Below are 16,117 nucleotides of genomic sequence, written 5' to 3' on the forward strand. Positions count from 1 at the left end.
CTGTGTTCAGTTTAGAAGTAAATAGTTACTCTACTGAGATATTCCTGTGTTAAGAGTTTGTTCCGAATATTGTCTATGTAATGCCAGGCCTTGTGTTTGATTGCAAAGTTGAGCTTGGAATGTTGTGGCATGTGGCATCACGAGCTATTCACCGTGCCTCCTGAGAATAATGTTTCGTATTGTTTTGCATGTCGATCTAATGCCAATGATTTTCTTATTAAGAAGATCATCCTCTTCTGTTGTTTTCGTGCTTAAGAAGTTCATCATCTGATGTTTCATTCATAGCCTATACGACAAGTCGGGTAGGTTAGACGTGAAACCATATGATCTTCCGACCAACTCATGATATTAGGCCGTGATTGGATCGTCGTTTTCCAACCAAAACCGCTTGTAAAAGTAACGCTTGTAAATTAAAGCAGATGGTCTCGGGCGAAGGCGCTTGGTTGGTCGATTTCGACTAGTAAAATATTGGAAGTACTTGACACACGATAAAAACGCTGAACGACACTCGGACGATTGCTAATCCAGCCGTTAGCTGTTGCTTCAACCTTGCCCATGGATGGCATGATACGCACGGTGTGCATGTATTGTCTGGTAATGTCGTCCATATAGCAGTGCTCGTAAAATATACACTGGTCTCTCAAATTACACGCGTAACCCGCCGGTTATACTTACAGACCTCGGGCCCTCGGTTTCATTACGCCTGTATTTTACGCGTTGTTTTCGATGACAAGTAAATTACACTTGTATGATAATACAGGTTTGAAATAAACCAGAGCTCCCAAGCGCGGCCTTACCGTTTCATGCCGTCTCAGTTTCTCGAAGGTGCTCATAGGTGTCCGATGATCCTGGCTTCCTGAATGAGTAGCGGGCGTTGTATCAGACCATCCGTAGGGCCCGCGAGGCCCTCTCCGTTGTCCTTCGAGTTGTTGCGCTCGCCGTGGCACCGAGCATTGTTAACATCGTCAACGAACATGAGGATTCAGGAGATGTCTTTATTTTGACTGGATGACACTAGGGACCCACTAGGGCCATAGCCGTACGTACGCAAGTGCCTCCTTATTATGTACAACTATATATTTTTGCCTTTCTCCTGGTTTCCTGACATCACGGTCCCACACCATTGTCAACCTATGTAGTCAATATAAACGAGAGAATTGCACAAGGTGCGGCCGACGGCTGGGACCAAGCAGCTCGAGCAGTATTTGTGTTTTTGAGGCATGAGCACTATAGAGTTTTTCTTGGTGATGATTTCATTGTCGTTCAGAGGAGAGCAGGGTATTAACTGGGCAGGATGTGGCCCGTCTAGCACAGGCCAGATATCTAGCCCAGATACTAATTTTTTTCAAGACGAAAATGGCTAGCCCAGCTATACGTCTTTTTGAGGAATACCTAGGCAAGGTCAACTTGTTATTCTCCGCCCCGCTGGGCTGCAAATCTTTCCTAGGAGGGATGCATTAGGCTTAACAGGAAATGGGCTTTAAAATAATAAATGGGATGTAATTATAAAAACTGGGCAGTAACTATAAAAAAATGCACCAAACACGAAATTAGTATATAAAATATTATTTATGGATTTTCAAAATCTTAAATTTTCATTGTTGTGCGCGCAATGTTTCGTTGGATTTTTACGTAATACAAATTTATATTTAATCTGACTAGAAATTTCAGGATAAAAATATTTCGGAGCCCATCAAAATTTGGGAAATTTTATTGAATTCTATCTTCAACGGTTGGTTGAAATTATTAATCATTGTCCTAGCTATAAAATGGGTTGTACTTTTAACAAACTGTAAATGGGCTATTGTAAATTCCATTAGAATTCCAAAATGGGCTGTACATTCTTACAAAATGCAAATGGGCTATAAGTTCTCTGCCACACACTTGTGGGCCTACTAAGTGACACGTCCCCTAAAAAAATTAAGTTGACGCGTATGCAAGGCTTTGCCGACTTATTATAGTCAACACACGGTTCTAGCAGCAGTGGTCGTTGGATGTCTATCCAACGGATGCCGTGCTTCTTCTTCAATCTCGGATATTCTTAGATTCGGCCGCCCAAAAAATGATTCATCCCCCTGACATCTGGGGTGCACCGTTTCGGAGGCTGACCCGTGGGCCTACTAAGTTGGAGCGTACCAAGGGCTTTGTCAACTTAGTCGATAATAAACGTTTCTAGCTTCCGTGACCGTACGATGTCCATCCAACGGCCATAGTGCTTCTTCAACCTCTGGTCTTCTTGGTCCAGCCGCCCAAAGCAGCGCCGGTCGTGCTGCCTGCTCCTGCCTCCTATGGCCGGCTGTGCTGCCGCGGAGGCCTCACCGCCCCCATACTACTCCCACCGCTGGCCAGGCCACCCCTCCACTCACCCACACCCCCTGTTATTCTGCGGCGACGACAGCCTCACATCGCAACCGAACCAGTGAACCCTCGTACTCCTCTCCGTGCGGGCTTCCATTGTTGCGTCTTCCCCGGCTCTACGTCGTCCCCTTCCTAGGCCTCGCCGTCATCCAGACCACCGCCCTGGTGCTCTCAGCGCAGCGTGGTCAACGTGGTCAATGACCGACTTCCATCGGAAGAGTACTGTACGTGGAGAGGCTGACAGCTGGGTCCAGGCGGCCGCAAGGAAGTGCCTCCTTATTACGCGCAAAATAATTATTCCTCCACCTTACAGGAGGGACCCACCGGACGGGCCACCTTATTTCGTGAAAAAAACATTTCCCCCTGACTGCTCGGACCCATCGGACGGGCCAGCGTATTTCACGAAGAAACGTTCCCCCCGCTGTCAGCTCGGACCCACCGGAAGTGCCTCCTTATTACGCACAAAAAAAATGAATACTCCCCCTGCTAGCTGGGACCCACCATGGTGGGAGGCTGACTTGTGGTCCTACTAAGTTGACTGGGACGGGGGCCTTTGTCAACTTTAGTCAATATGAACGATTCTAGCTCAAGTGACCGTACGATGTCCATCCAACGGCCATAGTGCTTCTTCAACCTCTGTCTTCTTGCTCCAGCCGCCCAAAGCAGCGCTGGTTGTGCCGCCTGCTCCTGCCTCCTGTGGCCGGCTGTGCTGCCGCGGAGGCCTCACCGCCCCCATACTACTCCCACCGCTAGCCAGGCCATCCCTCCACTCACCCACACCCCCTGTTATTCTGCGGCGACGGCAACCTCACACCGCAGCCGAACCAGTGAACCCTCGTACTCCTCTCTGCGCGGGCTTCCACTGCTGCGTCTTCCCCGGCTCCGCGTCGTCCCCTTCCTAGGCCTCGCCATCGTCTAGACCACCGCCCTGGTGCTCTCGGTGCGGCGTGGTCAACGTGGTCAACGACCGACTTCCATCGAAAGAGTACTGTACGTGGAGAGGCTGACAGCTGGGTCCAGGCGGCCGCAAGCAAGTGCCTCCTTATTACGCGCAAAATAATTATTCATCCACCTTACAACAGGGACCCACCGGACGGGCCACCTTATTTCGTGAAAAAAAATGTTTCCCCCTGACTGCTCAGACCCACCAGACGGGCCAACATATTTCGCGAAAAAAACGTCCCCCCCCCCGCGCCATCAGCTCGGACCCACCGGAAGTGCCTCCTTATTACGCACAAAAAAATGAATACCCCCCCTGCTAGCTGGGACCCACCATCGTGGGAGGCTGACTTGTGGTCCTACTAAGTTGACTGGGACGGGGCCATTGTCAACTTTAGTCAATATGAACGATTCTAGCTCCAATGACCGTACGATGTCCATCCAACGGCCGTAGTGCTTCTTCAACCACTAGTCTTCTTGCTCCAGCCGCCCAAAGCAGCGCAGGTCGTGCCACCTGCTCCTGTCTCCCGTGGCCGGCTGTGCTGCCGCGGAGGCCTCACCGCTCCCATACTACTCCCACCGCTGGCCAGGCCATCCCTCCACTCACCCACACCCCCTGTTATTCTGCGGCGACGACAGCCTCACACCGGAGCCGAACTAGTGAACCCTCGTACTCCTCTCTGCACGGGCTTCCACTGTTGCAACTTCCCCAGCTCCACGTCGTCCCCTTCCTAGGCCTCGCCATCGTCCAGACCACAGCCCTGGTGCTCTCGGCGCGGCGTGGTTAACGTGGTCAACAACCGACTTCCATCGGAAGAGTACTATACGTGGAGAGGCTGACAGCTGGGTCCAGGCGGCCGCAAGAAAGTGCCTCCTTATTACGCGCAAAAAAATTATTCCTCCACCTTACAACAGGGACCCACCGGATGGGCCACCTTATTTCACAAAAAAACATTTCCCCCTGACTGCTCGGACCCACCAGACGGGCCAGCGTATTTCGCGAAAAAAACATCCCCCCCCCCCGCTGTCAGCTCGGACCCACCGGAAGTGCCTCCTTATTATGCACACAAAAATGAATACTTGATACGTCCATTTTGCATCATGCTTTTATATCGATATTTATTGCATTATGGGATGTTATTTCACTTTATGTCACAATACTTATGGCTATTCTCTCTTATTTATAAGGTTTATATAAGGAGGGAGAATGCCGGCAGCTGGAATTCTGGGTTGGAAAAGGAGCAAATACTAGAGACCTATTCTGTGCAACTCCAAAAGTCCTGAAACTCCACGGAACATCTTAAAATAAATAAAGAAAAATCCTCGCCAAAGATGAAGGCCAGGAGGCTCACACCCTGCTCACAAGGGTGGGGGCGCCCCCCCTAGGGCACGCCCCCTATCTCGTGGGGCCCCTGGTGGCTCTCCAACGTCCATCTTATCCTATATGAAGTCTTTCGATGAGAAAAAAATAAGAAGGAACTTTTCGGGACAAAACTCCACCGCCACGAGGCGGAACCTTGGCGGATCCAATCTAGAGCTCCGGTAGAGCTGTTCTGCCGGGGATACTTCCCTCCGGGAGGGAGAAATCATCACCATCGTCATCACCAACGCTCCTCTCATCGGGAGAGGGCAATCTCCATCAACATCTTCACCAGCACCATCTCAGCTCCAAACCCTAGTTTATCTCTTGTATCCAATTCTTGTCTCAAAGTCCGGGATTGGTGCTAGTAGGTTGCTAGTAGTGTTGATTACTCCTTGTAGTTGATGCTAGTTGGTTTATTTGGTGGAACATCATATGTTCAGATCCTATATGCATATTATTACCCCTCTGATTATGAACATGAATATGCTTTGTGAGTAATTACGTTTGTTCCTGAGGACAAGGGAGAAGTCTTGCTATCAGTAGTCATGTGAATTTGGTATTCGTTTGATATTTTGATAAGATGTATGTTGTCTAGCCACTAGTGGTGTTATGTGGACGTCGACTACATAACACTTCACCATTATTTGGGCCTAGAGGAAGGCATTGGGAAGTAATAAGTAGATGATGGGTTGCTAGAGTGACAGAAGCATAAACCCTGGTTTATGCGTTGCTTCATAAGGGGCTGATTTGGATCCACATGTTTCAAGCTATGGTTAGGTTTACCTTAATATTTTTGTTGTAATTGCGGATGCTTGCAATAGAGGTTAATCATAAGTGGGATGCTTGTTCAAGTAATAACAGCACCCAAGCACCGGTCCACCCACATATCAAATTATCAAAGTATCGAACGTGAATCATATGAACGTGATGAAAACTAGCTTGACGATATCCCCATGTGTCCTCGGGAGCACTTTTCCTATTATAAGAGTTTTTTCTGGCTTGTCCTTTACTACAAAAGGATTGGGCCACCTTGCTGCACTTTATTTACTTTTGTTACTTATTGCTCATTACAATTTATCCCATCACAAAACTATCTGTTACCACTTATTTCAGTACTTGCAGAGAATACCTTGCTGAAAACCGCTTATCATTTCCTTCTACTCCTCGTTGGGTTCGACACTCTTACTTATCGAAAGGACTACGATAGATCCCCTATACTTGTGGGTCATCAAGACTCTTTTCTGGCGCCGTTGTCGGGGAGTGTAGCGCCTTTGGTAGGTGGAATTTGGTAAGGCAAAATTTATATAGTGTGCTGAAATTTACTGTCACTTGCTACTATGGAAAGTAATTCTTTGAGGGGCTTGTTCGGGGTATCTTCACCCCGTCCAGTAGAGCAAAGAGTTGCTCCTCAACCTACTGAACCTATTGAAAATGAAACTCATTTTGAATTTCCTTCTGGTATGATGGAAAAACTGCTAGCTAACCCTTTTACAGGAGATGGAACAAAGCATCCTGATGAGCACTTAATATATGTGGATGAAGTTTGTGGATTATTTAAGCTTGCAGGTATACCGATGATGTTGCTAAGAAGAAGGTCTTCCCTTTATCTTTGAAGGGAGACGCATTGGTATGGTATAGGCTATGTGATGATATGAAATCATGGGACTATAAAAGATTGAAGTTGGAATTTCATCAAAAGTATTACCCTACACATCTTGTTCATCGTGATCGCAATTATATATATAATTTCTGGCCTCGCGAAGGAGAAATCATCGCTCAAGCTTGGGGGAGGCTTAAATCAATGTTATATTCATGCCCCAATCATGAGCTCTCGAGAGAAATAATTATGCAAAGTTTTTATGCTCGGCTTTCTCATAATAATCAAACCATGCTCGATACTTCTTGTGCTGGCTCTTTTATGATGAAGACTATTGAATTCAGATGGAATTTATTGGATAGAATTAAACGCAACTCTGAAGATTGGGACCTCGACGAAGGTAAGGAGTCAGGTATGACATCTAAGTTTGATTGTGTTAAATCTTTTATGGATACCGATATTTTCCATAAGTTTAGCACTAAATATGGACTTGACTCTGAGATAGTAGCTTCTTTCTGTGAATCTTTTGCTACTTATGTTGATCTCCCTAAGGAGAAGTGGTTTAAATATCATAAGTAAAAGTAGCTGCACCTATTAAAGTTGAATAAAAGACTGTCACTTATAATGATCCTATTGTTCCTAGTTCTTATGTTGATAAACCACATTTCCCTGTTAGAGTAAAGGATCATGCTAAAGCTTCAACTGTTGTTCGTAAAAGCAATATTAGAACTAATACACCTCCTAAGCAAGTTAAAGTAGAACCTAATATTGCTATTGTTAAAGATCTCTTGTCTGATAATATTGATGGGCATGTTATTTAGTTCGAAGGTGAAACTGCTAGAATTGCTAAACCTTGTGATAAAGATAAACATAGACCTGTGGTAGGCGTGCCTGTTATTTCTGTTAAAATAGGAGATCATTGTCATCATGGCTTATGTGATATGGGTGCTAGTGCTAGTGTTATACCGCATACTTTATACGAAGAAATTAAGAATGAAATTGCACCTGCTGAGTTAGAAGGTATTGATGTCTCAATTAAACTTGCCAATAGAGATACTATTTCACCAATTGGAATTGTTAGAGATGTTGAAGTCTTGTGTGGGAAAACTAAATATCCTACTAATTTTCTTGTTCTTACTTCTCCACAAGATAGCTTTTGTCCCATTATATTTGGTAGACCCTTCTTGAACACTGTTAATTCTCGGATAGATTGCGAAAAGAATGTCGTTACTATTGGCCTGGATGATATGGTTCATGAGTTTAATTTCTCTAAATTTAGTAAACAACATCGTGAGGAAGAATTACCTAGTAAGGATGAAATTATTGGTCTTGCTTCTATTGTCGTACCTCCTCGTGATCCTTTAGAACACTATTTGCTAGACCATGAGAATGATATGTTCATGAATGAAAGAAGGGAAATAGATGAAGTATTCTTTAAACAGGAACCTATTCTGCATCACAATTTGCCTGTTGAAATTTTAGGGGATCCTCCTCCACCCAAGGGTGATCCCTTGTTTGAGCTTAAACCATTGCCTGATAATCTTAAATATGCTTATCTTGATGAAAAGAAGATATATCCTGTTATTATTAGTGCTAACCTTTGAGAGCATGAAGTAGAAAGATTATTGAAAACTCTGAAGAGGCATCGTGCTGCTATTGGATATACTCTTGATGATCTCAAGGGCATTAGTCCCACTCTATGTCAACATAAAATAAATTTGGAAGCAGATGCCAAACCAATTCATGATCCTCGACGATGTCTGAATCCTAAAATGAAAGAAGTGGTAAGAAAAGAAATACTAAAGCTTCTGGAGGCAGGTATAATCTATCCCGTTGCTGATAGTGAATGGGTAAGTCATGTCCATTGTGTCCCTAAGATGGGAGGTATTACTGTTGTTCCTAATGATAAAGATGAATTGATTCCACAAAGAATTATCACAGGTTATAGGATGGTAATTGATTTCCGCAAATTAAATAAAGCTACTAAGAAAGATCATTACCCCTTACCTTTTATTGATCAAATGCTAGAAAGATTATGCAAACATACACACTATTGCTTTCTAGATGGTTATTCTGGTTTCTCTCAAATACTTGTATCGGCTAGAGATCAATCAAAGACTACTTTTACATGCCCTTTTGGTACTTTTGCTTATAGACGTATGCTTTTTGGTTTATGTACTGCACCTGCTACCTTTCAAAGATGCATGATGGCTATATTCTCTGACTTTTGTGAAAAGATTTGTGAGGTTTTCATGGACGACTTTTCCATCTATGGTTCCTCTTTTGATGATTGCTTGAGCAATCTTGATCGAGTTTTGCAGAGATGTGAAGAAACTAATCTTGTCTTGAATTGGGAAAAGTTCCACTTTATGGTTAATGAAGGTATTGTCTTGGGGCATAAAGTTTCTGAAACAGGTATTGAAGTTGATAAAGCCAAGGTCGATGCTATTGAAAAGATGCCGTGTCCCAAGGACATCAAAGGTATAAGAAGTTTCCTTGGTCACGCCGGATTTTACAGGAGGTTCATTAAGGACTTCTCAAAAATTTCTCGGCCTCTGACTAATTTATTGCAAAAAGGTATACCATTTGTCTTTGATGATGATTGTGTAGAAGCATTTGAAATACTTAAGAAAGCATTAGTCTCTGCACCTGTTGTTCAGCCACCTGATTGGAATTTACCCTTTGAAATTATGTGTGATGCTAGTGATTATGATGTAGGTGCTATTATAGGGCAAAGAGTTGATAAGAAATTAAATGTTATTCATTATGCTAGTAAGACTCTAGACAATGCTCAAAAAAATTATGCTACTACTGAAAAAGAGCTTTTAGCAGTTGTATTTGCTTGTGATAAGTTCAGACCTTATATTGTTGATTCTAAAGCAACTATTCAAACTGATCATGCTGCTATTAAATACCTTATGGAAAAGAAAGATGCTAAACCTAGATTTATTAGATGGGTTCTCTTGCTACAAGAATTTGATTTGCATATTGTTGATAGAAAGGGAGCTGAGAACCCCGTTGCAGACAGCTTGTCTAGGTTAGAAAATATTCTTGATGACCCACTACCTATTAATGATAGCTTTCCTGATGAACAATTAAATGTTATAAGTACTTCTCGTAGTACTCCATGGTATGGTGATTATGCTAATTATATTGTTGCTAAATTTATACCACCTAGCTTCACATACCAGCAAAAGAAAAAGTTTTTCTATGACTTGAGACATTACTTTTGGGATGACCCACATCTTTATAAAGAAGGAGTAGATGGTGTTATTAGACGTTGTGTACCTGAGCATGAACAGGAACAGATCCTATGCAAGTGTCATTCCGAGGCTTATGGAGGACACCACGCTGGAGATAGAACTGCACATAAGGTATTGCAATCTCGTTTTTATTGGCCTACTCTCTTCAAGGATGCTCGTAAGTTTGTCTTGTCTTGTGATGAATGTCAAAGAATTGGTAATATTAGTAGACGTCAAGAAATGCCTATGAATTATTCTCTTGTTATTGAACCGTTTGATGTTTGGGGCTTTGATTATATGGGACCTTTTCCTACCTCTAATGGATACACACATATTCTAGTTGTTGTTGATTATGTTACTAAGTGGGTAGAAGCTATTCCAACTAGTAGTGCTGATCATAACACTTCTATTAAAATGCTTAAGGAAGTTATTTTCCTGAGGTTTGGAGTCCCTAGATATTTAATGACTGATGGTGGTTCACACTTTATTCATGGTGATTTCCATAAAATGCTTGCTAAATATGATGCTAATCATAGAATTGCATCTCCTTATCACCCTCAGTCTAGTGGTCAAGTGGAGTTGAGCAATAGAGAGCTCAAATTAATTTTGCAAAAGAGTGTTAATAGGTCTAGAAAGAATTGGTCCAAGAAACTTGATGATGCATTATGGGCTTATAGAACCGCATTCAAAAATCCTATGGGTATGTCTCCGTATAAAATGGTTTATGGAAAAGCATGTCACTTACCTCTCGAACTAGAACATAAGGCATATTGGGCTATTAAAGATCTCAACTATGATATTAAACTTGCCGGTGAGAAGAGGTTATTTGATATTAGCTCACTTGATGAATGGAGAACCCAAGCATATGAAAATGCCAAGTTGTCTAAAGAAAAAGTTAAAAGATGGCATGACAAAAGGATACAAAAGCGTGATTTTAATGTAGGTGATTATGTATTGCTATACAACTCTCATTTAAGATTTTTTGCAGGAAAACTTCTCTCTAAATGGGAAGGCCCCTACGTTATTGAAGAGGTCTATCATCCTGGTGCCATAAAAATCAACAACTTCGAGGGCACAAATCCGAAGGTGGTAAACGGTCAAAGAATCAAACATTATATCTCGGGTAATCCCATAAATGTTGAAACCAATATTATTGAAACTGTAACCCTAGAGGAATACATAAGGGACACTTTTCGGAACGTTTCAGACTCCGAAAAGAAATAGGTATGTGGTACGGTAAGTAAACCGACTCCAAAACAATTTTTAACGCAATATTTCTCCGTTTTGGAATATTTAGAAAAATAGAAAAATAAGTAGCAGTCCAGGAAGGACACGAGGGGCCCACGAGGGTGGTGGGCGCGCCCTACCCCCCTGGGCACGCCCCCCTACCTCGTGAGCACCTTGTGTGCCTTCCGGACTCCGTTTTCTTGCACGTTACGTATTTTCGTCGGTAAAAATTCATTATATATTCTCCTGAAGGTTTTGACTCCCGTATCACGCAAACCTCCTATGTTCTTGTTTCGAGCAGTTTTTCTGACAGATCTAGGTTATCATGACGGCCCCAAGCGCCTCCAAGGACAACTTCTTCGAGAAGGTCATCAACCCTTACCTCGCGGAGGTGCTGCGACACACTCAAACCATTGAGTTGCATGATGGGTTGCTGCACATCCGCGATGAAGATGGACCAAAGGGGACCGGAAGCATGGAGACGAGGCTCGAAGCAGTGGAGCAACAAGTTTTCAAGTGCCAGGGGATGGTGGAGCGTGGAATCAACGCTAGCCACACGATGCTCGCGGAGTTCACTAACAACTACAAGTCGGATGCCAAGAACACTGAGGAGGCCATCTTCAAGCTATATGAGAAGATCGAGAACCTCCAAGCCCAAATCTATGACCTGCAAAACCAAAACTGTGAGTATGAATATAGATTCAAAAGAATGAGTTTGGCTGTAGATTCGAGGATTCCGGAGACTCGATCATCCTTCTATGATGGTGAACCTATGCCTTGGAAGATGGATGACAAGCCTGCATCATCAACAACACCTCCACCTTCTTCACCAACCAAGGAGATATAATCACATGGGTATGGGCACTCCCCTTGGCAACTGCCAAGCTTGGGGGAGGTGCCCCGGTATCATATCACAATCACAACTCCTATCTTTACCATTTTTCTTAGTTCGGTCCTACTAGTAGTATCTTGATCTAGCAGAATAAAGTTTATGGCATGATCTAGTTTTGAGTTTGCTTTATGATCTCTCTTTGTAATCGAGTCCGTGAGCTATATATAATAAAGATTAATGTTGAGTCAAGGGCTTGATTATTTTGCCATGATCTTGGATGAATAAAAGAAAGAAGAAACGAATAAAAAGAAACAAAAAGTTCATATTGATCTTATTGAGAGTAATGACTTCACATAGAAAGAGTATGATGATTAAAAGTTGTTGGGAGTTGGCAAACATAGCTTTGGTCATTATTGCAATTAATAGGAAGTAATAAGGAAAGAGAGGTTTTCACATATAGATATATTATCATTGACATCTTTTATGATTGGGAGCACTCATTAAAATATGACATGCTAAAGGGTTGATGTTGGACAAGGAAGACAACGTAATGAGTTATGTCTTTCTTATATCTGAGATAAAGTATGTTGTCATGGATCCTCTAACTTGTTGAGCTTGCCTTTCCCCCTCATGCTAGCCAAATTCTCAGCACCAAGTAGAAATACTACTTGTGCTTCCAAATACCCTTAAACCAGTTTTGCCATGAGAGTCCACCATATCTACCTATGGATTGAGTAAGATCCTTCAAGTAAGTTGTCATCAGTGCAAAGCAATAAAAAATGCTCTAAATATGTATGATTGATTGGTGTGGGAGAAATAAGCTTTATACGATCTTGTGATGTGGAAGTAATAAAAGCGACGGACTGCATAATAAAGGTTCATATCACAAGGGGCAATATAAAGTGACGTTCTTTCGCATTGAGATTTTATGCATCCAACTATAAAAGCCCATGGCAACCTCTGCTTCCCTCTGCGAAGGGCATAACCTTTATTATTATCTTCTACCTTATGCAAGAGTCATGGTGATCTTCACCTCTTCTTTTTCATTTTATCCTTTGGCAAGCTCAGCATGTTGGAAAGAACATGATATATATATATATATATATATATATATATATATATATATATCTAATTGGATGTAGGGGAGCATGAACCATTATTGTTGACATTACCCTTAAGGTAAAAGGTTGTGGGGCAAAACTATAAGCCCCTATCTTTCTCTGTGTCCGATTAAAACTCCGTAACCACAAGTATTGCGTGAGTGTTAGCAATTATGGAGGACTAAATGATAGTTGAGTATGTGGACTTGCTTTTTAGCTCTGACATAGACTCTTTCCGATGTTATGATAAATTGCAATTGCTTCAATGACTGAGATTATAGTTTGTCGGAGCCCAATAAGGTTTATGATTTATACGTTTGCATTGTGAATAGATCATCACTTGAACATAAGTAATCATATGACAAAATCTATATAAGTTGCTGTTATGAGAATAATCATGATGCCTTCATGTCCGTATTTTATTTTTATCGACGCCTCTACCTCTAAACATCAGGACATATTTATTGTTATCGGCTTTTCGCTTGAGGACAAGTGAGGTCTAAGCCTGGGGGAGTTGATACGTCCATTTTGCATCATGCTTTTATATCGATATTTATTGCATTATGGGCTGTTATTTCACTTTATATCATAATACTTATGGCTATTCTCTCTTATTTTTACAAGGTTTATATAAGGAGGGAGAATGCCGGCAGCAGGAATTCTGGGCTGGAAAAGGAGCAAATATTAGAGACCTATTCTGCGCAACTCCATAAGTCCTGAAACTCCACGGAACATCTTAAAATAAATAAAGAAAAATCATCACCAAAGATGAAGGCCAGGGGGCCCACACCCTGCTCACGAGGGTGGGGGGCGCCCCCCCCCCTAGGGCGCCCTCCCTACCTCATGGGCCCCCTGGTGGCTCTCCGACGTCCATCTTCTCCTATATGAAGTATTTCGATGAGAAAAAAATAAGAAGGAACTTTTCGGGACAAGACTCCACCGCCACGAGGCGGAACCTTGGCGGATCCAATCTAGAGCTCCGGCAGAGCTGTTCTGCCGGGGATACTTCCCACCGGGAGGGAGAAATCATCACCATCGTCATCACCAACGCTCCTCTCATTGGGAGAGGGCAATCTCCATCAACATCTTCACCAGCACCATCTCATCTCCAAACCCTAGTTTATCTCTTGTATCCAATTCTTGTCTCAAAGTCCGGGATTGGTGCTAGTAGGTTGCTAGTAGTGTTGATTACTCCTTGTAGTTGATGCTAGTTGGTTTATTTGGTGGAAGATCATATGTTCAGATCCTATATTCATATTATTACCCCTCTGATTATGAACATGAATATGCTTTGTGAGTAACTACGTTTGTTCCTGAGGACAAGGGAGAAGTCTTGCTAGCAGTAGTCATGTGAATTTGGTATTCGTTTGATATTTTGATAAGATGTATGTTGTCTACCCTCTAGTGGTGTTATGTGAACGTCGACTACATAACACTTCACCATTATTTGGGCCTAGAGGAAGGCATTGGGAAGTAATAAGTAGATGATGGGTTGCTAGAGTGACTGAAGCTTAAACCCTAGTTTATGCGTTGCTCCGTAAGGGGCTGATTTGGATCCACATGTTTCATGCTATGGTTAGGTTTACATTAATACTTTTGTTGTAGTTGCGGATGCTTGCAATAGAGGTTAATCATAAGTGGGATGCTTGTTCAAGTAAGAACAGCACCCAAGCACCGGTCCACCCACATATCAAATTATCAAAGTATCGAACGTGAATCATATGAACGTGATGAAAACTAGCTTGACGATATTCCCATGTGTCCTCGGGAGCGCTTTTCCTATTATAAGAGTTTGTTCCGGCTTGTCCTTTACTACAAAAGGATTGGGCCACCTTGCTGCACTTTATTTACGTTTGTTACTTGTTGCTCGTTACAATTTATCCCGTCACAAAACTATCTGTTACCACTTATTTCAGTACTTGCAGAGAATACCTTGCTGAAAACCGCTTATCATTTCCTTCTGCTCCTCGTTGGGTTCGACACTCTTACTTATCGAAAGGACTACGATAGATCCCCTACACTTGTGGGTCATCAATACTCCCCGTGCTAGCTGGGACCCACCATGGTGGGAGGCTAACTTGTGGGCCTACTAAGTTGACTGGGACGGGGGCCTTTGTCAACTTTAGTCAATATGAATGATTCTAGCTCCAGTGACCGTACGATGTCCATCCAACGACCGTAGTGCTTCTTCAACCTCTGGTCTTCTCGCTCCAGCCGCCCAAAGCAGCGCCGGTCGTGCCACATGCTCCTGTCTCCCGTGGTCGGCTATGCTGCCACGGAGGCCTCACCGCCCCCTACTATTCCCATCGCTGGCCAGGCCCTGTGGCGACAGCAGCCTCACACCGCAGCCGAACCAGTGAACCCTCGTACTCCTCTCCGCGCGGGCTTCCGCTGACGCGTCTTCCCCAGCTCCTCGTCGTCCCCTTCCTAGGCCTCGCTGTTGTCCACCGCCCTGGTGCTCTCGGCGCGGCGTGGTCAACGTGGTCAAGGAACGACTTCCATCGGACATGGACTGTACGTGGAGAGGCTGACAGTTGGGTCCACGGTCGCAGCAAGGAAGTGCCTCCTTATTACGTGCAAAATAATTATTCCTCCGCCTGACAGTGGGGACCCACCGGACGGGCCACCGTATTTCGCGAAAAAAACGTTTCCCCCTGACTGCTGGGACCCACCAGCTACACCTTCGCATACAAGGAAGTGCGTCTGGGCAAAAACAAAAACAAAACGATTCGCCCCCCCTGACTGTCGGGACCCACCAGCTACATCTTCGCACGCAAGGAAGTGCCTGACAGTCGGGACCCACCTAGTCGAAGCGTACGTAGCGTTGTCATTCTGGTCGCGAACGTGTACGTACATATATACTGGTCGATGTAGAGGCGCGCACGTGTTGTAGTAGAGGCGCGCACGTAACATGTACACGTACGTACAGCGGTCAGGGTGCAAGAAAGAAAATACGGCCACTTATGTGTACATACGGGCGGGGTCTCGAACGCCTACTCGCGCATATGTATGACGAGGGCTCGTGTACATGGCTGGGTCGGAACGGAGAAACAGCATCGTCGTCGTGTTCATGGGGAGGCAACGGAATGCGTCGTGTTCATGGGGAGGCAACGGAGTGCGCCGTGTTCATCGGGAGGGCTTGGACAGAACAGGTGATGGAAACGAGGCCTGGCGTACCGCAGAACGGAGGAAACGGCCTTGTGTTCGACCGGCCACGTTCGAAAACGGGATCCTGTTCATCGGGAGGGGTGTGGTGTACCGCAAAACGGAGGAAACAGACCTCCTACGGTCGAAATGGGGGTCCTGTTGATCAGGAGGGGTGTGGCGTACCGCAAAACGAAGGAAACGTACTTGTGTTGGTGCGCTACGGTCGAAACGGGGGTCCTGTTCAACGAGAGGGGTGTGGCGTACTGCAAAACGGGACTCCACAGGATACTGTTCATCTCCACCGTCGACCTC

The sequence above is a fragment of the Triticum aestivum genome, chromosome 7A, assembly GCF_018294505.1.
Source record: "Triticum aestivum cultivar Chinese Spring chromosome 7A, IWGSC CS RefSeq v2.1, whole genome shotgun sequence".
NCBI classification, from domain to species: domain Eukaryota; kingdom Viridiplantae; phylum Streptophyta; class Magnoliopsida; order Poales; family Poaceae; genus Triticum; species Triticum aestivum.